The 25,698-nt window shown below is 38.5% G+C and overlaps 1 protein-coding gene across 8 annotated transcripts in view; it reads left to right on the top strand.

The window, feature by feature from the left end:
* The window catches only part of LOC115336368 (activating transcription factor 7 interacting protein), a 118,852-nt gene that overhangs the window by 24,774 nt on the left and 68,380 nt on the right, over positions 1 to 25,698 (top strand). Inside the window, exon 1 of one of the 8 annotated variants that reach the window (XM_030003205.2) lies at positions 23,770 to 23,842. The exons of 6 other annotated variants lie outside the window; for them this stretch is intronic. The gene's annotated coding sequence lies outside the window, so the exon portion shown is untranslated. Of the gene's footprint in view, positions 1 to 23,769; positions 23,843 to 25,698 lie in introns of those variants that run through there. One more of the 8 variants, XM_030003206.2, reaches the window with a different exon arrangement.

Below are 25,698 nucleotides of genomic sequence, written 5' to 3'. Positions count from 1 at the left end.
CCATGTGACTAGTCAAACACTTACATGCAAATATACTGTGGTCTGGATATAATGTTAAGAGATTTCACTGAACTTTTGCACCTGGGTACCAGCTGTGGAAGTGAGAAGGTTTCTGTGGACACCAAACTAAGCAGGTACTTTCTAAGCTTTATAGCTTGCTCAAAGAATTGCTTCTTGATTTGCAATACAGTTTTAAGTTCCAAGGAATAGAGGTGGTTTTGATATAAAGCATTTTCAAGTTGAGGGTAACTTACAGCTGGATTTCAGTCTTCCTATTTAAGATTCACAAATAGATTGTCATGTTCTGACAGAACATGACAATGTCTTGTATTTTACAAAAGACGAAAAGCAGCAGCTTGTTTTCTGCTATCTGTTAAGCAGGTGTTTTATTTCATGAATCACTTCATTACTGTGCATCAAATCATTTATTTCTTTGGGAGATCAGTCACCAGATTAAAAGTGTTACATAATTGGAAATACATAGTTGGAAGTACAGTATTCCAGATTAGTGGTTTCTCAAGGTCAGTCAAGAGGTGAAGTGATTTGATTTTTTAATTTTTATTGAAAACATCATGAAATTCCTTTAACTCTGTTTTGGAAAGGTAGGGGACCATGACACCTTCAAGATTTGAATGCGAAATCTTTTTCTAAGCTCTTCTGAGCTATTATTGTAGAAATTAGATGGGGAAAAAAAAAGGCTTATTGGAGTAAAAATCTGGAAGTGATACTGATTTGCTGAAGAGCTCTTCACCTCAGTCCTTTTTAGAGGTTAAATAAGCCTTCCTTTATGCACCCATGTACCGTGCCCTTTGGTGAAGCACAAGGATAATTTTGAATTGGGCTTTGCTTTTGATGTATTAAATGTATAAAGAAAATGACATTTTAGGGGTTTGGGTCCCTTAAAAGTATACCACAAAGTATTAGTTTTATTACATGGCTTAGGTAGTCCCCAAGAGACTTTCTCTACAGCAGCGAAACCATTTGTTGGTAGCTTGGAGAAAGGAAGGAGGCATTTGCTGTGAGTTTCCTACGCTTCTGGAATTTAGCACTGGTTACTTTTCAAGGATAGGATTCACTTCACAGGCATAGTCATGTAGAGCCATTTTAGATGCTCTAGGATGTGACTTCTGCATCTCAGCAGGGCAGAAGGGCACTGGTCTCCTCTAGGTCTTGTGTAACATCTGCTAGCTTCGTGCAGATTATAGAGCATCAAAACCAGCACTAGTTGCCTGTACTTAAGCTACTGAGTCTCATTCTGTGTGTTCCTAAGTTCCTTGAACTTTCATGTTTACCACAGCTTACTATAACCTCTGTCTCTGCATCCTGTTGTCCTTAAAGTTGGAAGGTCTGAGCACTTCAGAACTCTTCAAGTAAAACATGGCATTGTGCTTTGCTTAAACTAAGATGCATGTGTTCGGATAATGGAGCACAAGTAGTTCCGTTTTTCCACATCAAAATATACCACTTTCTCTGTTCTGGGCTCTCATATCAAATCATTCAAATTTATAGGAAATGGATTCTAGAAGCACTGTCTAAAATTTTGGGTGATTGATATTTTCTAGAAACTGCTTTAATAGGAGAAGCATTCTAATCCTCAGCAAAAATGCTGAAGCACTGAAATAGATCTTTTTGCTTTGGTTATTTGGGGGTTTTGGTCATGCTTATTTCAATATCCTTCTGAAAAAAAGACTATACAAACAGCAGCATTTGGAATGAACTTGTAAGTTGTGGAATTTTCTTAGAAGTAATGAATTTATTAATGAAAACTTCCACCCTTCAAAATGAATTCAATATCTGAAAAACATTCATAAATAACAGGGCAGTCCCTTACTTAGTAAAGTATGTCTTGCACAGTGTTATAATGGCCCTAAGATCAAGAATTAAACCCAGGATATTCAGAATCAATGTTAAGCTTCACAGAAAATCATGCTGGATCATAGGAAGTCGTAATTTGACAGTCATCTAACCTTACTTTTTCCCTCAAATAATACCAAGTAATCTTACAAGAAAAATATTTCATGTGGTTTTGTTCCAAAATTGCATGAAGTATATTTTCAGATGTATTAGAAATCTTTCTCTCATTCTTTATTTTACTTGAAAAGCAATGATCTTGAGGTGTAGATTTTAAGATTATGAAATACATTCCATATCCATTGTGAAGTTGAAATGTATTCTTCTTAAAAAAGCATAAGCTGGATAAAAGCTGTCTTTAAAAAATAAATTTATTTGCTTTTGTATTTACTTACATGTGTTACTGAGTCTTTCACTTGCACCTGCTGGCTAGCTGAAGCTTTTTTCCTAAGAAAATGCAAGAGGCAAGACTCTTCTAGATCCCTTTGTTGCTATTCCTGACCTTTGGCAGTAGAATTTGCAGAAAAATACTCATCTCTGTATCTCACTTTACAGTCAAGAAAAACTGAGGCAGGGCATAATGCTGAATTGACAGGGCTAAATTTTTGATCAGTAGTGGAACTCAAATGTAAACAACATCGTCTTCAGCACTAGTCTGCTGCTTTATTCTCCAGATCATAGTATCTTGTGCTAAAGGTAATGACACATCCTCCTTCATGATTTGTCATTGTGCCTATGCATGCACACACAAACACATGTGTGCTATGGGTAGAAAACAAGTATTAGAGTAATCCCAAAGTTTTATTTTGGGGTTGTCCCCACCCCCCTGCAATTTTATGTGATTGAGAAGAACAGTAATTTGGCAACTTTTTTGGCCAAAGCCATATGTATCCATGGGGATACACATGTGTTGTCCTGCCAGCAGAGAGGCAGACCTTGCCCTGAAACTCCAGTTGTCGAGCAAGGCGTAGAGGATTTCTTGCAACTACATTCTTGTCCCAAACACTTCTGTTTTGTTCTCTCCCTTTTTTGCTTTTAGTGCTTCACTGCTTTTACAGACTGGTGCATCTTTGCTAGTGAAGTTCCGCTCTTGGCATATGGAGACTTTGGAATCTCCGGGCCTTTGGTCTTCACTGTACCTCTGCCTCTGGATCTAGTGTAAATCTTCACGCGTCCCCTCAGACTGACAGATGTTGAGAATGTATCTGACTCTACTCAGAGCTGAATTCAGTATGTATGCTGTCTGCTTCATCTCACCTTCACTGCCTGGATAACCTGAATGATTATGAACTTTGCAGTATTATGGATCTTTGTGAGAAATCAAAGCCCTTCCTATGGAACCTCAAATTTGAAGAAATCGTGAACAGAGAAGCTGAAAAAGCCACATTCTCAAAAGCAGAGAGCGGTTTCCGGAACAAGATGACCTTGCAAGATCTGAGCATTTTGACTTAATTTTTGGTGAGACTGCCTCTATGTCTAGCAGTCTTGGTTTTGGCTGGGATAGAATTAATTTTCCTTCTAGTAGCTGGTATAGTGTTATGGTTTGCATTCAGTATGAGAAGAACGTTGATAACACACTGATGTTTTCAGTTGTTGCTAAGTAGTGTTTAGTCTAAAGTCAAGGATTTTTCAGCTTCTCCTGCTCAGCCAGCAAGAAGGCTGGAGGGGCACAAAAAGTTGGGAGGGGACACAGCCAGGAGAGCTGACCCAAACTGGCCAACAGGGTATTCCATACCATGTGATATCGTGCTCAGTATATAAACTGGGGGCAGTTGGCCTGCGGGGACTGCTGCTGCAGGACTAACTGGGCATCGGTTGGCGAATGGTGAGCAATTGCATTGTGCATCACTTGTTTTGTATATTCCATCCAATCCTTTTATTATTACTATTGTCATTTTATTTTTGTTCTTATTATCATTATTAGTTTCTTCTTTTCTGTTCTGTTAAACTGTTCTTCTTATCTCACCCCATGAGTTTTACCTTTTTCCTTCTGATTCTTTCCCCCATCCCACTGGGTGGTGAGTGAGTGAGTGGCTGTGTGGTGCTTAGTTGCTGGTTGGGGTTAAACCATGACACTAGCCTGGTTATTGATTATCTTTCTGGGAACTGAGACTTCTAGAAGGGAAGGAAGCCTGATGAACAAAATAGTTCCTTTTCCAGAATACCCTTTGGTGCCAAATGTTCTGGGTTTTTTTAGGATTCTGTTCGTGGCGTGAGAGACCATTACTTCCTTAGGTGCTTCTATGCAGCATTCTGACTGTTCCACTACCCGTATGACTTTGAGGCAGAGAAATGGATCACACTCATATAGTCTTTTGATACCTGCCTTAAGACATGTTTCAGATGTTCTTCAGGGTTACACTCAAGGATATCCTCTAGGATGGTCAGATTAAGGACATGTGTCACTCCCAAGCAAATGGTGTGGAGGGGATTATGAGATACTGTTTCAGACACAAAGAAACTGCCTTTCTCTCCCACATGAGAGAGAATCCGCTTCAGCCTGTCTTGTCCCATTTCATAACTGTCAGTAGCACCTTCCTCAGCCAGAATCAGAGAGGCAACCATGTGTTACCAAGGCATACACACATGTCTATTTCAAGCCTTTAGACAGATTTCCTTACTTCAAGGTAATTCTGATACGTATATGGAGTTCTTCCCTGTTACTGTGCAGGTGCACACATTTTCTGGACAATGCCAGAGGCAGGGCCTGCTCCTGCTATCCTCAGTCAATGTAGGAGAGCAGATTGTTTTTTACGGCAGACAGGTGATTTGGATTCATTGCCTTATCACAGGAGTGGCACAAGCACCATGCTTCTTATTCAAAAGTAGATCAGCTTGCTGGTACTTCTGCCTTGTTCTCTTAGCTTAGATACTGGGAAGCTTTTAGCAACAGAATGGACAAAAAAATAATAGGGGGTGTTCCAGGATGAAATTTTTGGTGTGCTGCTGTGATAGATCTCATCCCTCATAATTTCTCTATTTTTCTCAAACTACTTGGTAAGCCAAAGCAAGTTGAGTTATCCGCACTGTTTAAAAAAATATGTATTAACTGGTGTGTTACATGTCTGCCTATCGAAGGTCAGTTCTTCTCTACATGGTGTTGAATTGCTTTTGTGTATTTAACCGATCTATTTCCTCTGCTCTAGTTGTGATGGCTTAGTAAGATGTAAACATAGTCTCTGCCTTAATAGCTTAGCAGCTTGAGTCCAAATCTTTAGATGAAGTCTTTTTTTTTGTGTGGCTGTTTGTTTGAGATGGAGGGAGAGTTATGGTGGGCATTTATGTAGTTCATATTGTGTTTTCACTGAGCAAGATCTCTAAGGAATTATTCTAAGTTTTCTTCTTGGTCACAGTACTTAATCTTATTTGGAAGGTTTCTCTTAATTTTTTTTTTTTTTGAGCATTAGTTTCAAGTGCTGAGGCATCTGTAAATATATTTGATGTGAGAAGAGTCTTAATTTTTATGTGTGCTGAACCAAGACTTTATGGAAGTTTTCTCAGCTGTTGGTTTTCATTACCAAAAAACACACAAACATTGCATCTGTCCAAGAACTGTTCAGTTGAATATTTTATTTTGCCAAAGCTTGCAGAGGTGAATCAGTTAAGGATGGTCACAGCTTTTCTGTTCAATGAAAGCTGAATCTGTTCTCTAGAGTGTGCCTGTCATTAAATGTTTTTTTCAGGGCAGGTCTTTGGAATTAGGTTAAATATCAAATGTCTAAAGAAAATACTGTGATGGGTAGAACAGATGATTCTTTTCAGAACCTGCCCACATGACGTTCTGAAAGTGTTCCACTGGTGCAGTGAGGTGATTGTGGACTTCTTCAAACATAAATTTGCAACTATTTTGAAAAGTTTTATCAGTAGTTGAAATTCCTTGAGATGCAGATTTTTACCATCTCTGCCTTCATTTGACTTCTCAGCAGTCTTAAAGGAAGACAGAGGTCACTGATGGAGCTGGGATGGCTTAGTTTGGGACAGCTGGTGTATTCACTGTTGTTCAGCTGTACAGATTTTTTTCTTGCTTGACAGCTTTCTGAATTTTTCTGGTTTGCAGTGACACTTCAAGACAAAACTTTTGCTAGTTTTGGTTTATCATTAAATACCTCATAATGTTGAACAGCTAAGACATCTTTGTGGCAGTGAAATTGCCCTGATGAGACAAAAGCATGGGGTTTTTTTAACTCATTTGCTGTTGAGCATGGGGAAGGGGGGTACACAGCTGGGTGTACAGGGAGGAAGAAGTTGAGTTCAGAGTTTTGAGTATGTAGGCATACGAGATAGAAAATGCATCTAGAACAGCATAGCTTAAGGAACTTCATATATAGGTAGACACCCCCCCCCCCCCCCCTCCCCCCCCCCTCCCCCCATCATCTGGTGGTAGAGTACATAAGCCACCGATAGTTATGGCTTGAGAAGATTGAAAATGAGCTGGAAATAATCTAAGATGTGATTTCAACATTTTGCGTCAACACTGCTTAAGCAGCCCTTGTAACTTCCTGGTTCTAGCTATTTGTTCCTAGCCTTTGCCATCTTGTTCATTATGTTGGCACAGCAAGGACCTAGATCAGAAAACTGATCTGAAGGGCTACTAGGGAGGAAGCTGGTTCACTGGCCCACTGTGCTGTGTTTCACAAACTGCTCTGCCAACATAGTAGAAACAGAATAGTGTGGAAGTGAGGGGCTGAGGAATGTGTATAGGATTTGTCACTGCAAAAATGCACATTGATCCTTTACTTCAGTGTCAAAAATCCTGTAAATATGTGTGGTAATTGTAAAACAGAAGTTTTGATGGTTTCAGTGAAGGAGCATATTTTACAAGGACGGAGAAAAATGAATTCTTTGTTTCCAAGGGCATTACATAACCTTTGTGTGTTAAAGTTTTGCTTTTGGTTTGGAGGGAGTTGGAGTCTAATCTCTCTTACTGAATTTGGAAAGTATTCTTATTATGTTGGCTTTACAGAAAGCTATCTCTCTGTAGAATAACACTGAGAAAGTTCTAGAAATGTGTGGAAGTTGTGGTGTAATGTGAGGTGGTTCTTTCTCACGCTGTCATTTAGTCTGACTGAATAAACACCCTTCTATTTTCAAGTCTAACTTCTGTTGAAATGCTTCCTGCCTTAGGTCTGTCTTCATTTCCTCAGCTTACTCAAATACAGTGCAGAAGATGAAGAAAGCCACAATCAGAGAAGCAAACTAGATTTTATCTTCTCTTAAATTTGAGCATGTAGATGATCCTTTTTTTTTTTTTTTTTTTCTTGGAGAAGTCTCAGGTCCTCTAAAGAGTTCAGACTGGAGCAGGATTTTTTTTCAACCTTTTTAAGGAAGATCTTCCAAGAAGTGCTGGCAGACCCTCTGTTGTAAAACCTCTTCTGCTTAAAAGAGAAGCGACTCTTCCTTGGCTGGATAAGAGTGGAAAGATGGAAGAAATTGAACTGACTGAAACAGTTACTCAGCTCTTCTGAAGCTACTGCGGCAGTAAGGGATTGGCCAACAGGATTCTGAGACAGAGTAAGAGGCTCTAAAGCTCATTGCTCCCTCTTCCTTCCAACCTTCATCATCTTTGTACGGTTTCAAAGTGAACCAAGGTTGTGTCATGCCAGCAATGTCAGCCTAGTTTCATCTCAGTTGAGAAAGAACTCTGATGGCTAGTTTTGCATCTCATGGTACTCTGGTTGTAGGCTAAACACACTCTGTGACAAAGGATCTCCACTGAACCAGGCAGAGGTGTCTAGGAGGCCCCTTGTGAAGTCAGTATTTCAAACATGCATAAGCCTTCGAGTTAAAAAGACTCCGTAAAAGGATAAACCCAGAGTCCTGCTGTCAGAGGACTCCTATCTCAAATTCTGCTCTACGCAATAAAAAGAATCTGGAAAGACTAAATTTGGATCTTGCTGTGAAGCAAAAAATGTGCAGCCCCAGCAAAAAGAATAGCAAAAAGGATTGTCCCTTTCTTCAACTACTCTGAGATGGAGAGTGAGAAAATCCATTGAAGTCTGATTGACAAACTCAGAAAAACAGCGAAGGAAGTAGTTTTCTGTCACTGTTGTGAGGATTTTGCTAAAACATGCTAACCAGAATCTGTTTCTCTCTATTAGCATTTTGGAGAGAATATCCCAATACTGTCCATCAGAAAGTGTAACTACCTCCAGTTCTGATGTAGTTCCAGAGAGAAAGTGACTTGGCAGGAGAGGTTGTGTTGTCCCTATCAAACTATTCAGTATTAAAAAACAACAAAACAACTTCGGTTAAGGAAGTATCTACAAAAGAGGAAAAGCATACTACTCATCCAATCTGAGGTGGAATCCTTATTCAGTATTATTCTTTTTAGATTAAAAAAATTTCACGTTTGGGATGAAGGCTTCTTCCAGGCAAAAATGAAAGACTGCTAGGTATTATAATTATACTGTTCATTCAAAATAAGATTCTTTATCCCTCCGTAAGAAGGATATGCTGATACAGAAAGAAGACCTATTGCCAAACTACCTCATAAACAATAAAAAAGTGGGTTTTTTCTTTTTTTCAAGGGCTACTGTGATTTATGCTATTATAGCCACATTTACTGTTACAACCACTTCATTTGTTGGACCAATACTAGCATAGATTAATAATCCAGTATTTGCTAAAAGGTGGGGAAAAATTTAACCGTTGATCTAGGCTCAATGCCAGAAAAGAATCCTTGGGCTCTGTATTTATAGTCAACTCAATTTTACAACAGTTCATTCCCATTATGATACCTACAAGGTCTTGCCATTTGAGGAGAACTACTATGAGCATTTTAGGAGGTTGGCAGTATTGCTGATTAGCATCTTAATGCCATCCTTTTGGATGGCTTCTTTTTGAAGTCTTTTTTGGAATAAAAATGTCATAACTATAAAGTAGAATGTTCTGTTAACAGTTTTCTCATAGATGAGCATGCGGGGTGTCTTTTAACACTATCCTGGCACACTCAGTCTTGAATACTCACAGAAGACTTCACAGAAATTTGCCTTATTTCAAGGGAGAAAAATAGAACTTAGAGGGAACATTTGTCCTCTCAAAACAAATATTTTTTGAAAATGTCCCTTCAAGGATCAATAGTTTCTTATGCAGACAGTTTTCACTGGAGCTGTACAAGAAAAATTGATTAGAAGGATTCTCAGGAGGTTATCCATTTGAATAGCTTCTGCTACCCTTTCCTCAGTGTTCTATTACTTAGAGAAATTCTTCCCCAGGAAGGTCCCATGGTGATGAATGAATATGACCTGGTTAATATTCACCTTTTGGGTACATAAATAAGATAGTTTTATAGTCACAGATGCAAACTTGGAGAGAGATGGTCACATACAGAATTGTCAGGAGAGTCTGGAGTTACTCTGCAAAATGATCAGGAAACAGCTCAGCTATGTTATGTGCCAGCACGTGAAGAAAGGATGTATATTGGTGTCTTCAGTCATTCAAAGAGAAATTTAGCCTTTGGTTTTTGGGATAACGTGAAACTGCAGTCCTTTCTTCACAGGAAGCAAGCAAACAAACATTGCGGCTTGGTGGTTTATCAGGCAAAAGTCAGCCTGTGGAGGAGCTACATCTAGAATGTTCCCTTTGATATTAAAGGTTTCTGAGTAGAACCTTTCTGGAGGTTGAGCTATTACAGCTAAACTTAAATCGTCAAAATTTAAGACAGCTTTCCTTTGAGGCTTTTATACCATTTGTCAGTGGAGGCTTTGCTGAGTAAAATTCATACTGTCTGCTTCTGGCATCTAACTCTGGGTGGCATTTGGGAAGCTTTCTAGACAAGAAAAACAGACGTTTATTGTAGGTGATCACTCTGAGTGACTCTGTGCGGACGCATTTTTCTCCATATAATTTTCTATGGAGTTTGGGAAGGCAAGCAGTCTAAAATAGGTGTATAAATTCTTCATGTATTTCTGTGTTTGTGATTATGGTGCTCCTGGATTGTTGCTTCATCAACTGCTTTTCTCCCTCCCACAATGGTAAAATTAAAGATGGTTTTTGTAGAGCTCTTTTGAGCTTTTCAGACAGCAGTTTGGAGGAGTCTTTTACAGACCAAGTATTAACCACTACTGAAAGTGCTGGCAGTGTCACTATAGCTTGGCCATTGTTTTTTAGGTCCAGGCTCAAAAACTTTTTATGGACTGTTCTGGCTCATTCATTGCCAAATAATATATTAGTTAAGCTAAACTTGGAGCTTTTTTTTTTTCTTTTTTGGTATTGTATGCTACTGTGAATGCTAGTTTGATGTTTTATGCAGACTATCAATGTTTCATGAATTTGTAATGTTGTCATCTTTATTTTTAAAGATTTGCAGTAGCAAGAAAAACAATGACCTCATTACTGGAAGAAATGGGTTTTGCTTTTGTTTACTTCCATCCTTTCCACTTAGGAATGCAACTCGGGCATTGGAGGTGGCTATAGACCCGCTCTTTCTGAGTAGAAGGAGTCATGGGTCCTAGCAGGATCGTATCTCTAGATATATTTCTCTAGTTCACCAGGCTAGTATCTATGATCTCACCTAAAGTCAGCATCAACAAAACATAGCTGGCTGACTTCTTCTGTCCAAAAGTTCACTGCCAGCTACCACACACAGTTGATGGTGTTGAGTTACTGCAAGCTGGGATTGATAGCTGTCTTTGAAAAGAATTCCATGGCGGGGGGGGGGGGGGGGGGGGGGGGGGAAATAAAACCTATCATCCTAGATGTGAAGTTTAAAGCCAGGAATGCCTTCTTGAGTGTTTCTTCTGCATCCTGCATAACTGCAAGCCTCATTGGAGTAATCAGTGAAGAACCTCTTAACTCAAGACATAAATATTTCTGGAAGTGTAAGTTGATCTCATTTCAGGCCTGTAGCTTCATAGTCTAAAAGGCAGAGGTCTTCATTTATCAGATTGAACATCTCTGCAGTCTTCCTTTTTATTTTGCATTTGTGTCCTCTAAGAAACCTAGCCTGAGAAAACCTGCAGCCTGCTGTGTTCAAGAGGACTGTCAAGAGGACATTTTGCATATCATTTTTTTCTACTTTCTTCTTCAAGGACCTTTCTCTAAGAAATTGAGGAAACACAAAGATGGATTCTTTCTTGGTCAGGGAGAAGAGATGCCTTCAGACTACCAGTTTTAATCTCATTTTCTTTTTTTTTTTTTAGAAGTCCACATTCCTCTGTAATATTAACAACAAGCTGTAATTCATAGAAAATATTTCAGATTCCTAGTACTAGTGTTTTGCTACAGGTATGGCTGTTGACATTTGGTCATCCTGCAACACAAAAGATAAATGCAAGCTACTTGGCAGCTAGAGCACTTTGTTCATAGAGACTCGTGATTGAAAAGTTAATCCAAGTGACATCACCATTGTAAGTAACCAGCTTTCTTTGAGTAATTTTAGTGATCTTTATGGTTTACTAATCACAGAAATCCAGGCTGCAAAGGGACCTGTGTCAATAAGAATTTGCAAGAAAAATGACTAACTGAAGGGAAGCTTTTTAATAAAGAGATACTGGTAGAAGTATACATAAGATTTGTTGCATGCATGCAGCATGCCAGACTTCAGAAGTCCTCCACAAAAGTACCTCTATGCAAAAAATTTTTTAGAGTGGATTGTATCTAGACCAGAGACAGTGTTATAATGTCAGCTGCAAGCATCTCATCAAACCCTCACTTGTCAAACGGGTGAAAAAATAATGCATGTAACATATCTGTCCTTTACCCTTATGAAGGCATTTGGAAAGAATACTTCCAGGTGGAGATGGGCAATCTAGCTATATGATCTTTTAAAATCATGGAATTTCGTTTTCCCTGAAGATGCTTAAGAATGCTCTGAGAAATAAGGCCATCTAATTGGTCTGCCAGGCAATTCTGCTTTCCCATGAGAGAGTTCAGGTACGGACAGTGTAACAGCAGTGGGTTTTATATATTCATAGAAAGGGAAGAACCAAGTCCTTGTTCTTTCAGAGCCGTTATGTCTGGATTTTGAAGCAAGGTAGTGTTCTAAGACTGGTATTTTCAGGGGGTTGTCCAGAAATGACTCTAAAACATCTCTTTCCTTGAAGACTACATTCACATATGCCTCTCGATACAGAAGATCCTGAAACAAAAGAAATGTCATAATAGACTAAAAATTGGTCATGCAATTTCTGTACACACAAACTTATCAGTTCATTCTCAGTGTCTCTCTCGATGTGGTCTGGCAGTATATCACCCAGAAGGTTCTACTGTAAGTCCTGAACTAGACTTACTTATATAAGAAATAAAAATGGAAACCCTCTTTCTCCACAGTGTTTCCTTTGTCAGTCTCATACTGCTTCGAAATCTTCTATGACTTTCATTTTTATAGTGATACAAAACTCTAGTTGACTCCTTTTTACTAAGATTCATATTGCAGGGTGAGAAGGTGCAATAGCTGGATTACTTTTATCTAAATTTTTTTACTGTGTCCTTGAGACATCTGTGTAAGATCAGTCAGGTTTGTTGTCTCCTATTTCAAATGGTTAACTAAGCACTTGCTTTTATCCCTGATCAGTTTAAGCCTATGATTTGAAGAGCTGTTATCTGAAGTGCTTGCATGATTCCACTTATTTAGTATTTCATAAAAATATAGCTGTTTACGGTTTTCATCCCAAGACCTTATACCTAATTATTAGAATTTCATCCTCTCCTCTTTCTTCTTCAGTCCTTCCTCAGCCCAAAGGGAAATGTCACAGCATACAGTTCACATAACAGAACCCTTACTACAAGACAATCAGGAATGCTTCTTAGTGCTTAAATGCTACTTAATAAGGTCGGGAGAGAGTTTATGAGAATGGGACTCTATGTATGAACATCGATGAAACTATATAGGGTGGTGCTGCATAGCAGTGGTGGTGCTTCTTCTGCTAGAGTTCTGGAGAAGTCATTGCCTCTTTTGAATACTATTACCACATTCAAAGTGTGCAGAGTAACCGTGTGGGGCATAGGATGCTGTCCTGTAAGGCATTGTTCGGTAGGAAGCCCCTCTGGGTTAGATGACAATCTGTGTGGGCAGTCTCTCAAGGAGCAGTTACCTCATAGCAATATTATCCACAGAAATACACTGACCGCATGGATTTTTTGCAGTCTGTTTTCTTTTCCTGCCATTGTGGAATCTGCTGCTTGATGTCTGCATATTGGTAGGGTCACTGAAGGTTGTTTAGACTGGTCCTTTTCTGGTAAGAGGGAAGGACAACATGTATAGGCTCCTGTGTTATATTCTTTGACTGAGAGGGTGCAACCTCATTTATGAAGTGTATGTATTCCAAGAGTAGAATAAATCTAGATAATATGCTAATTGCTCTATGGTTTGAATTTTTTATTTCTGTTGTTACTATGAAAGTCTTTACTTTCTGTTCTTGCTTACCTTAAGTGGAGAAACTAGAAATCAGAAAAGGCAAGACAGCTGCTGAAACTGAGTGGGGTTTCTGCAGCACTATGATGGCTGTTTCTTGCCCCATACAAATATTCTAAGATATTTTATCTGCAGAAGATACACATAGATATTTAGAAAAGCATAGGAGAAAAGAGGCGTTTCCTTCTCTCTCGCTCTCTTTTTTTTTCTTTTTTTTTTTTCTCCCCCACCTCTGATTTTTGATGGCTTAGTGTGCAGACTTGGGGAAAGAAGTCTTCATGGGAGAGGATCACCAAAACAGAATTGTATAGGCAGATTCCCATACATAAAGAAAAAGCACTCACTGGTCCCTGTAAAATCTACTTGATTGCATTTCATAAAACAGTTGTGAAAAGCTCACTTTTTCATTTGGTATCTGATGTTATGCAATCAGTGCATTACAGGTCTTTGGAAAAGGAGAGGAACGAGATGGAGATTATTAAAAGAGCATTAGGTTCCAATGAATACTCCCAAATGGCAAATGTCAAAATGGAGATGAAACGAAAATAAGAGATGTTGCTTAGCAACTGTGGTAGTCTCTGGTGGCCACAGATGAATACAGTGAGTGTTTACAGCAGCGGTGCTGCTGTAAAGTGAGCCTGTCTGAAGAAGGATGTCTAAAGAAGCTAATTTACCTCATGAAATTCAATAATGATTTCTTCTCATTCTGGTGATGCTTCAAACTACCTTTGTCAGGGATAGGAAACAACAACTGGCAATAAAACTGATTTTGCAAGTTGATCTTTTCCTAGTGGTAAACAACACTTTCTATCAAATATTTTGGTATTATATTTTGTATTGTAGTACCAATAAGCTCTTGTATTTCTGTTCCTTGACTTGTCTTCAGAATTTGAGGCAGGATTATACTGGTTTAGTTGTGCCTAGGCTATAGTAGCAGAACTGGGAGAAAAAAATATTTCATTGTATCTGGGGATAAATTGCTTTCAATTATTTTTTTCTTGTTGTGTCTGCCCTAATATCATCTGTGACCCTTACAATGCTCCCTGCTGTGCATTTATTCACTGTATTGTGCATTCTTAGAGAATTTCTGCAAACCCTACTGGCAGCAGCTTCATTTCTTCTTTCCTTCACTTAAAGATTTCCTAGTGCAAACATATTTTGAAATCTAGCTTCCTAGTTATGCAACTTGTGAACTGTTTTGAACGTTCTTCTGAAATGAAATTTTGCAGGTGGAAGACTAAGATGAATAAATGGGATGTGAAGGTTGAAACCTATGTATGAAAGCACAGTCTAAATTTGTGGAAATTCTAACAGTACTCATTTTAATCAACAAGTTTGGTAGATGTGAGGTTCTGAATCAAAAATGCATTCCATCGCCTTGCACTTTAAGTTTATCTTGATGTTTTCACTTGAATTCTTTGAATTTAAAAAAAAAAAAAAAAAACCAAAAAAAAAAACCACCCAAAGAAGTGCTGTGTTTTTGACAGGCGCTTTAAAGTCTCTGTCAGTTGCTCAGTGTCCCCTAGTCTGGACTTCTGAAAATAACCTTCCCCTTCTAAAATGGGATCTTTAAGGCTTGCAGTGTACCTTGCCCTTAAAACAACGATGTTGTAATGTAGGGTATTCATAAATACAAATTCTGACGCATACCCTCTTTTTTTCATTACTTCTCCTTCACCCTTAAGTATTAAAACCACTGTCTTTATCTATTTGCATCTGAAGAGTTTTGTAAGATCCTGTTAAAATTGGTATTCCTTGCAGCATCTTCAAGTATATTTCTCTATATTTTTATCACCAGCATTTACTGAATGAATGGTTTATCTCACCATGTCAGAATAGTAAACAGTCAAAAAATGAATTCAAGAAGAAGATGCAAAATGAAGCTCCAATCGTATTGGTTGACCAAAGAAAGGGAAGTCAGGTACTTGGTATTCACTTCTGCTTATTTCAGTCTGATCTTCTACTGTTTGTATGTATTTTTCAGCTTCCATATACAAGAATTGTGTTTAAAATCCTATGCAAATAAAACTAGATCCTTAAGTTCACAACCTAATTAACATCTTCTAGACTTTTCTCACTGTAAGCCAGCTGATCACATTTTCTCCAACCATATATATCGATATAAATACAAAATATATAAGGTATATAAAATACATTTTATATGTGTGTGTGTATGTATATAACATTCAGAGGAATACTTTTTTTTTTAATGGCTTAGCTTATTGGTAGAAGATTGTTTAGCTTGAAAGGTACCTCTTCAACTCTGCAGTTACTGCTCTGTTGCTGAAGATGTAACACTCCTTCAGAAGACTGGTGGACTAGCCATCTGTCCACCTTTAAAAGTCCCATTTTAGAGGGTTTTTTTTTTTTAATATCTGGCAGCTAATGCTGATCTTTCGGTCATAAAAATCAGTCTTATGGCTAAGTTCATGGAATAGCCCAGGTTGGAAGGGACCTCGAAAGATCATTTGGTCTAACCTTCCTTGGGAAAGGGAGCCTAGATGAGATTATGTAGCACCCTGTCCGGTCTTACCTTGAAAGCATCCAGTGATGGGGATTTTACCACATCCCTGGGAAGTTGTTCCAGTGAATCCTTGTTTTCACTGTAAAAAAATCTTTTTCATATTGAGACAAAAGTTATTCCTTTTCATGCTGCTTTACCCACCAACGGATTTCAGCCAAACTTCAAAGTTATAGAAACTTTGAAATTGGTTCCTACAAGATTTATGAAAATTGTTAGTTGGATAGAAGTAGGAGGAATCTCAAGTTGGTGTTCCTACTGAGGTAGAGGCAGGGCTTTTATACAATAGTTTCTGTTTAGTAACAGTCAGCTCATCAATTGACACATGTATAACTTTGGACAAGCCAGAGGAGATGCTTTCTTGTCTCTTCTGGGAGAATTCCAAAGCCTGTATTGGCAAGAATAAGTTATGCAGAACTGGAACAATCTCCTGTTTTCATAGTTTTATTTTTTAATGTGAAAATATGTAGAAAAGACTTCCTGATTTTGTGTGCATGTATGTTTTTTCTGCCTGCTTATTGTTTTTTCTTGCACATAACCACATTTTTAAGGTAGCCTGCAATGGTATCAATGGAAATAAAGCTTTTTCATTTTGCCTTTTTGTTCTGGGTGGTAACAGAGAATAGAAGTGTAAATGCTTACATTGCATCTTTTGGAGCCGCTATGCTCATCTTTATACTGCTTCTCTTTAGAACTAGTTAGTACTGACCTATCCAGAGAGGATGCTGTCCAATAGTGAAAATTAAATCTGTGCATTGGTGGCACTTGCACAGGTTACTTCAATTATGTTTAGCACAGCTGAAATACTAATTTTGTTTGAGGGACAGAAGACTCAGTTTAGTTATCCAGGCATATAATGGAAAAAAGAGACATCAGTTCTTCAGGTTATTTCTACTACAGGTTTCACTAACTGAGAAAAGTGTTCAGAAAGGTACTAATGATCACACTGTTGATCTTTCTGTATTTTCACATGTAGTATACTGGGGTTTTTTGTTTTCAGTGGTGGGCTATCAGCTTGATCTTTCTGAAAGAGCTGCTAATAAAAGCAAACCTAAGTAGTTCCTTAATGTTACCAATTGTCATGTAGAATAACTAGGAACCTTCAATAATTGTAGGATAGCCTAGGAACTAGGCTCCAAAAAAGCTTAAGTGCTAGAGGCCTAGGAGTTTACCCTTGCCCCCTCCCTCCGCCAAGGTAAAATATTCTGAAAACATTTTGTTCATCTTAGGCTTCTATTATATGCAGCTACAAGATGTTTACAAATCAAGAAATGGCACAGGAGTGTTGCCAAATGCAGTCTTTGCTGTGTGTCCTTTTTGCATTAACTGTATCAAATAAAATATCTTCCTAGTTTCATTATATTTGTCAAAGCACCTTAGAGTACTGCACCGACTCAAAACACAGGCTTAAGTGGTTGTGGTAATAGGCTACAAATGTAAATAAATGTGGGCAAAGAAGGGTAGATGTCACTCTTATTTTTTCAGAGAACATCAGTTTTCTTTAGAATAATCTAATGCAAGACCTGATATTACAAACTGAGTTTGGAAAGTAACTAGTTTACTGGTGTTTTACTGTTATTTTTAATCAAGACAAGGCATAAATGAAATTACAGTAGGAAAGACTAGAGAGTTGCAAATGGTGGTGGGGGGGTGTTCTTGTTGTTGTGGTTGGCTGGTTGGTTTTATTTCCAGGCTTTTTGTCTGATCTTGAGTAAGCCAGTTAGCATTCTTTTTCTACAGCTCAGTTCTCCATCAGTAAAATAAGTGCAAGATACATGCATTCAGTAGAGGAATAAGCCAAGTCTTTCTTAGCAAAGGAGTCATAAAGTACCAAGCACAATAAAAGTAAATTTGACTACTTGCTCACTCCGGTCATAATTAAATTTTTTCATAATGCAGTTAGAATTAAGATTCCTATCTCCTCTCTGTCTCTCTTTCTGTCCCTTCCTTCTCCCTACCATGTTTCCACTTCTTGCATGAACTACATGTTTTTTCTTTCTCCAGTAATTTTAAGTCTGGGAAACATTTGATCTCAATGAAGTGTGTGTAAGGACAGAAAAGATAAACAGGGTAAACCAGCTTTGTTTAAAATTGTTGTTGGAGGGAAATTTTATTGGCTTTTTTATATATTAGAATTTATTTTCATCTGTTTAACAGCATTTTTGAATTGCTGTTGAATTCATGCACAATTTGTCTGTACCTGGTTTCAGATTTGGTACTGCAGTGTTTGAAATTCTTCCTTAGGGATTCAAGGAGTGAATGCAATCAGTTGAGATCAGAATGATCATATCTAGAATATTTATTGGAAATTATTTCAGTATTATAAATGTGACAGAATTTCTGCATACCTTGTTCAAGATCAGTATTTGATATCTGGTTTGAAGACAGGTGTGACTGCTGGTAACCAGCAAAAGGAGAGAGTCATCTAATCCAAACTAGTTCCCCAGTAGGTGTATTTGGAATGCTGTGCTCGAAACTTCTCTACTTCTATGTGTTATTGTTTGAAGCGTGTGTCCCCAAATGATCGGATTGGTCATTGGATACTAGTTCCCCCAAGACAGGAAAACTGCATCAAATTTGAATTACTGTATTTGTAGGTGACTTTTGGCAACTTAGTACAGCTACGTTATAGTTTGCTTACGTTAGATTCTTTGTTGTTGTGTGTATTTTCAAATTATCTTGGAAGTTATAATCTCTACAAGTTAATTGTAATCCCTAGATATTAAATGCTGATAAGCTGCACAGGAAGGTACATTTATTATTTGTATTTACTGTGAAGTCATACTGTACTATGTAATTAAAAACCACAAATGATTACTTGTAAGCTGTCTTTAATACTTAGTGAAGAGGTTTAGATGAGCAAAAACTCCAATTGTTTGGTATATGCCAAGCAGAACTAGTGTTTGGGGTTTTTTATTCTGTTTTTTTTTTTCCTGATATGGTTTCTCAAGCTTTGTTTTGTTTTGTTTTTATTTTCAGGAAAGAATAGGGCCAGGGAAATCAGTTTTCTGTCTTTGTAAGCAAAAATTATGGGGGGTGGGGGGAGGGGAGAAATGCTTCAATGCTGTTAACCTCTGCTAAAGATTAGACATTTTCTTCTGAGTTTTGGGATAATCTGTGACCCCTTCAGGGGTTACTTCTCCCTGTCGGTCCTTGTCACAAATAACTATTCTCTTTGATTATCAAATGCAGACACATGAATTTTTCAAATCATGTTTATGTAAGATGTAATTAGTTTTAGGCTAAGCCATTTCAATCTTCAATAGTTATATTCCCTTAAGGATACTCTGGCACACTATACATGGATTTTTCTCAGCAGTGTGACCTTTTTAGTTGATGCAATACTCAACTTTGTGATGGTAACACTTTGTGTTTGTTTGGGATAGCTGAATATTAAGTAGAGCCATCCAAACCAGCTGTGAGTTATACTCTTCTTTAATTCATTTTTCTGGTATATTTAAAATAGAGACCAAGTCACTAAATTAATGGATAATCCAAATAGATTAGTGAGTAGAGAATTTCCACAGGAAATTTCTACAGCTGAAATGCATTTAACTGGACCAAAGTAATGTTTAGTAATACTAAACATACTTGATTACCATTAGGTCAGTTGGCAAAAAGCTTAGTATGTGTATATATTTATATGAGCCACCACAAATATTTTTTTTCTTTTTTAAAATAGAGAATAAAATGTTTGCACGTACTGCAGGATGTTCACTGAAATGTTTTTAAAACGATGGGGTAGTATGGATTTCCATATGTTCTGTACTATTATTCATGGTATTTAATTCATAATACCAAGTATAATCAACATTTGTTATCTGTAATTGAGCACATAAGTCTGGAAGTATTTAAATAAAACTTCACATTAGGAACTTGGTATTGTCCATAGAGCAGAGGCAAATTCTGTCTCCCTTTCTTCTTAATACTCTGTCCAATAGAAATGACTGTTTCAGGGTCCTTCCACCACTGTATAATCTAGTACAGTCCAAAACCAGGAGTTAAATTAGATCTTTAATCTGCTGCTTTACAGCACTTTATTTTTGAAGGTTTCAAGAAATAACTACATATTATTATATATGTAAATATTATTGCACCTATTGCTTTTATGTCAGAGTAGTTATGAGCATTTAAAAATAATTAAGAAGACATATACTTGAAGGTATCAAATATATTTCATTGTGGGAATAGCCTCCTTGCCCTGTCCCTAAAAAGCCTGAATAACCAGATGAAGCTGACTTTATGGGACACCTGTAGTGCTTTGTCAACCTCTGGAAGGTCTGGCTGTCCGTTACAGCAAGTCCTTGACTCATACATGCCCACCTGGAAAACTAAAGGCTGTTCTGTTGCATGTTCTGGTGCAGCAGCCCTGGTGTTCCTGTGATTGTTTTGTCAGCTAGTTCAAGGAGCTGAGTTTAACAAAGCACTGATCCTACTAAATACGTATCTGGAGGTTAAGCTCCCTGGTCTAGCTCAGTGCTGTAGTTGTACAGCTAATGTAAGTTGGTATTGAAAGGCTGGTATGCAATACACTAGTCTTGAAGCTGTTCTCTGTTACCCCTTCTGCCCCATCTTGTGCTGGCTTAAGTGTTAAAAGCACCTGCATGGTTAACAGCATCAGACAGCTGACCTGGGCTGAGGCTTTTTTTTTTTTTTTTTTTTACTTGCTGGGTTGTTTTGTATTTGCCGAGTTAAACTAAAAAGTTAGCTTTAACGTGGCTGAGGTCCGTGATCTGAATTCACATGCAACCTCACCAGTGCTTGCATCATATTCTCTGTTTATTTTATCCTTCATACACAAACGTGACTGTGTACTGTGTAATGTAGTATCAACACACTTTATGTGGAGTGGATGCAGTTTTGTTACTAATGTTCATTCAAAAACATTGATAGGAAGAATAACTTTTTAATTTATTTTTTTTTAAGAGCCAAGTACAAAAGGATTTTCCCCTCAACTTAGTGATTGCTTTCAGGACATTCCTGTGGTTCAAGTATGTTTGTTTCCAAGTATATGACTGAATTGACATGAGCGTATTGGCATTAGGTGTAAGTCAGCACCTCAGAAATCAATAAGGCATATCGTGCCTTGCTGCTTGTTTAAGGTGCTGCTGATGCAGATAAATACAACTGTACCACTTAGAACTAGTGTGACATTGTTTCAAAATTTATACCTACTTGCATTTAATTTTAAAAGCATGTCGAGAAGATACTAATGAGAAAAGAGAGACTATTATACGGTAAGAATTAAATCTAAGATGTTGCATTTGGTCTCAAAACCACTCGGGCAAATAGAGTGTAGTGAGATCATAAGTCTACTGACGATGCAGCAAGTATAGTGAGAAAAGAGGGGCACGCTGGAGGTTCTAGAAAGGAAGACTACATCAAGAATCTATACCATTTCAGGTTACTCTTTGTCATCAAAACCCATTTCAAAATTAGTTCTATTGTTTTTAACGTTTATTTCCATGATTGGAACTACATTAAAAAAACACCTTGTGTTTGTCCGCTTTCTGCTTCCCGTTCCTTGGTCAGTTTAGCAAAGAATTAATTCAAGTCTGGCAATCTGTCTGCAGAGCTTGTTCTAAGCATGCTTAAGTTAAAGAATCATATATGTTCTGGTTGCTTACGTGTTTGAGTTTAAAGTGCAGTTTGGGTAACACCTTGGGTAATTTTTCTTAAGTCTTTACAACTTTGAGACATGTGGCAAATCTTTTCCTAGCAGCAAATAAAAAAAAATAATTGTCTTTGCAAATCTCTTCCTAGCAGCAAATACAAAAAAATAATTGTCTTCCCATTGACCCAAGACAATTTAATCTGCCACTGTACACTTTTACTAGGGTAAATAAATCTTATTCTGTTGTATGCTTGGTACAATAAGAAATTGACTGCCATAGAAATTTATTAGAGAGGGACTGCTTATTGTTGTAAAAACATGAATTACCTGCATTATCGTTCTTAGTGTATTAATACAGTGGGTTACCAGCACTGAAAACAAGCTTTTTAAATTTTTCTCTTGTATCTAGTAATGAATGGACTATTAGATTGGTAAGTTTGTTTTTCAGTTCCCATCCTTCCCCAACATTAGTTTCTTTTGGAAAACATTTAGCCTCTGATCAATGAATAACTGTGTTTTGGGCAGTGGGGGCACAGTTGCTAGTAAAATTTTATTAGCAGTAGCTACCTAACATCTATGGAGTAAGCTACCTTCCCTTAAAGAAGGAGGATGCTTGTGACAAATAGTTTTGACAGTAGGTATGGGTAGTAAAGGTTTGGTAAATTGTAGCTTTTACAACAAACTCTTTTTGTGGTTTTTGGTTTGGGGGGGGTCCTTCTAATGTTATTTTGAAGATTTCTTATATTCAGATATTTTTCTTCCTTCACTTTAACCTTTCTGTTGGGATTTCTGGTTAATTTCTGTGATTCTGTTGAGTCATTCAAAAGCTATCAACTGTTGCTGGTGGTCACTCTGTGACCATCTGCATTGGCCGCCTTTCTTCCTCCCCTCCTTATTTAATTGCAGCGGCCTTGTGGAAAATACATTTTTACATATCAGAGGTGCTTATGTATACCTTACGCATCAGATGGTGCTTTTCAGGCTGCCAAAGACCTGGATTAGGCAGCCGTACATGTCCTGTGCGTATTGGGTGCTGTTCTCACCCATCTCACTATGTTGGCTTTGACCTGCCTTTAACCAGTTCCATGGAACAGAAACCCGGGGGCAGATGTGGTGGATAGAAAAGTGCGGAAACCTCTGTACTTGCTTCTGCTGCAGTCAGAAGAGTTTACGCTGTCTTTTCATTAGTACTGAAAATGAAACTTGTGTAGATGATACCTGTTTTGTAGGCTGAAAATGGTAAAATGTTGTATATGTAGGTCATTGCTGAAATTACTCATAATAGAACACGTATTTACATAATCGTTTGTGCTTTAATTACCCCATTTTGTATTTAATTTTTATTCTCAAGATGCCTTATCTATTCACAGAGTTTCTTGTCTTGGTTCAGCCTGCTCGCCTTTCCAGATCCCACACTGCCTTTAGTCTGAGTGCACGAATTGTACAGGTGTGTCGCTGGTGAGGTGTGTCTTACCGAGGGGTAACTCAGGAGCCAAAAAGAAGTCTGTCGCTTCAGGTGTAAGAGACCATGTTGAATGAGGATTGGATGACATCTGTTGTGGATGACTCCATTTTCATGTCACCAAACTGACGTGGGATATTAAAGAGAGTAAGAAAGATGGTTTCTGTTCTGCATGTTTAGAAACGAAGGCGAGAAAGAAGAAAATGTGCAGATCATAATAGTTTGTGTTTTGATTTGAAAAGAGAATGACTTCAGAAAATCTTTTTCCTATTAAAGAAAAAAAGACACAAAAACCTGAGAGAGTTAAGTGTGCCAGACCCCCAGGTAACGCCTCCAGTTTTGGCACAGAACCCGAAGGTTGGGTGTCCCTTCGTTCCTCCTGTTCGCGGGGTGCCTGTCCCGCAGCCCCTCCCCTCCCCGACGGCGGCAGCGGCAGCGGCAGCAGCGCCGCGGGTGCACGGGCCGGGCGGAGGGAGCACCGCGTCACTGCCGGGGGGGGCGCTCTGTCGCGCCCCGTCTCGGTGGCGCGCCGGGCCGCCCGGTCTATTTTTAGCTGGTTGCCGGGCAGATTTGCTCGGGCCTCCTGGGGCAGCTCCGCCTCCCGGTTGCGGATTGGTTTATGCAAAGCACCTCTCCCGCAGCCAATCCCGAGCGGGTATGCAAATTTCCCCCAGTACCGGGCCCTCAGGCGGGGGAGGTTCGGCTCGGCTGGCCCGGGAGCTGGAGAGGGGGCAAGATGGCTGCAGGGGCTCCCTGCTGGCCTGCCTCCGACACCCACGGAACGAAAATTCATCATTTCATGTGGAAAACAGGCAAATAGCCTTCCTGCCCCCCAACCTAAAGATTATGAAGAATCCCTTCTGGGCTTCAGTTAAACGAAATCATGAAAGGGCTGCTTCCTTCGCATGCCGAAGACCTGCCTGCACCAGTCCGAGGTGATGCGCTGGGTGGGAGTTCGTCAGTGACTTTGTGTGTGGAAGGACTGGTCTGAGCAAGGAACAAGCCAGCGGGGCAGCAGGTGGGCTGCCCCTCCTGGGAAAGGTATCTTCCCTAGAGGAAATACTGATGATACTTTACAAAACCAGCAGGTTCCCACAGCCAACTAGTCAACTGCTATTTTAGTTCCATTTTAAATCGTTGCTTTTTTGCTGCTGAGAAAATCTAACGTTCGCAAAAAACTTCTAACAGGCATGTGTCTGCATGATAAACAATAGCGTTTTAATATAGTGTCACCTTCTTTGTTTCAAGTTTTCTTTTCACTTCTGGTGTGTGAGAAGTGACCTCAGGGGACCATGGTTAGCATCAGACAGCTCACCCCTGAAGTCTGATGTCACTAAGTTGCAAGTGGTTGAAAGCCTAGGTTACATCACTGTGCTTACTTGCATATGTAATGGATGAACTAGTTTAGAAGATACTTCACAGAATGCTAAGGGTAAATGTATCAATGTTTTCATTAGACTAGTGTTACTCTGTGTTTTATCTAACAGAAGACTTGTAAAGAGATCCGCTTTAAACCCGTGCAGTTCTGCATACATTAGTGACACCTTCTCGCAGCTATAGCTGGTTGCATTTTCACTTGAAATTTCACCTATAAAAGGAAAAAATACTGTATTTTATGATGCATAGAAAAGCCTAAACATGAACAGAACATCTTGCCTCTTTTTTTTTTTTAAGATTTTTTTTCACAAGAGTTTCTCATTTTTTTGGCCTGCATGTACATGAACAATTAATTTAGATTGTTAAGGTTTTAAGTTTGGAATATGAGAAGTTGGATAAGTTTTTAATTGTAGATGTGTTCTGGCAGTTAGTGTCCACTTCTGTGGAATTACTAGCTCCTCCTCATATTTATGGATAGTGGTAACTGTTAATCCTGTGCCAAAGATGGAACTGCAGTATAACATTTAAACTGTGTATAATAAAACCATTCCACAAACGTGTCTTAAAATGCACAAATTCAACTTTTATATAAAACTTAATTAAATCCATTTTTTGCAGAAAGAAACATACTCTTAGTGCTTTAGCTTGTGCTAAAAAAATCAGTCTGTAAAAAAACCTGAATTCTGCTGTTACAGATATCTCAAACAGCAGTACTTGTTTAGTGTTTGGAGATCTTACAGCTGAATTGAGAGCTTATGTTTTGAGTTGTTGATGAAAGTTGAAATCTCTAATACTTGTGGGAAGTAAGAAAACACAGTATCTACCACTGTTGCTCTGGCTGAGTTCCACTCAGGTGGTTTTATGGTTTTAATGACCTAAATGGCTGTTAAAATTTAGTTTACAAGAAAAAGACAAAGCTCTTCTTGGAGAAGGATCTTAAGCTTCACATGCTAAAGAGCAGGTGTTTCTAAGGCGCTTGAGCTGCTTGTATAAGGCTAACGGGAGTATGTCTTTTAATTAAAAGTTGCCCAGGAAAGTGTCTGTCTTGTTTTCCATTCTTCCATCGTCAAAAGCATACATTTTATGTGTAGTAGTTATCAAGGCATAAATTGATGAACCATGTGAGGACAATTCTGCAAAACCACCAGCAGATGAAAGATCTTAGTTGTGTAAATGGGCCTGATAGTCCTTTTTTCCCATGAGGAATCCATTTTTCCCATGAGGCATGGCAGCCTCATGGGAAAGGAACTCTAAAATCACTAATTTAGTATGAGAAACATGTTCATGAGCCAAAGTCAAAGGCAGTATTATCCTCTGGAGGTCGAGAAGACACAGGACAACTGCTTAATTGACTGTGACGCCAAAGTGACGAGAGCATAGTTGAAGTTTGTACATGAAGTTGTCGATTGAGTACAGTACACAAGACCATACAACCTGTTTGAAACCGTACTGTGAATTTACTCTGGTTTACCAAGCCCATAACCATCCATTTGGGTGTTTTGCTTAGGCATAGATACACA

The sequence above is a fragment of the Aquila chrysaetos genome, chromosome 26, assembly GCF_900496995.4.
Source record: "Aquila chrysaetos chrysaetos chromosome 26, bAquChr1.4, whole genome shotgun sequence".
NCBI classification, from domain to species: domain Eukaryota; kingdom Metazoa; phylum Chordata; class Aves; order Accipitriformes; family Accipitridae; genus Aquila; species Aquila chrysaetos.
The sequence above is the reverse complement of the archived record's forward strand: the minus strand, read 5'-3'. Positions and strand labels throughout refer to the sequence as shown.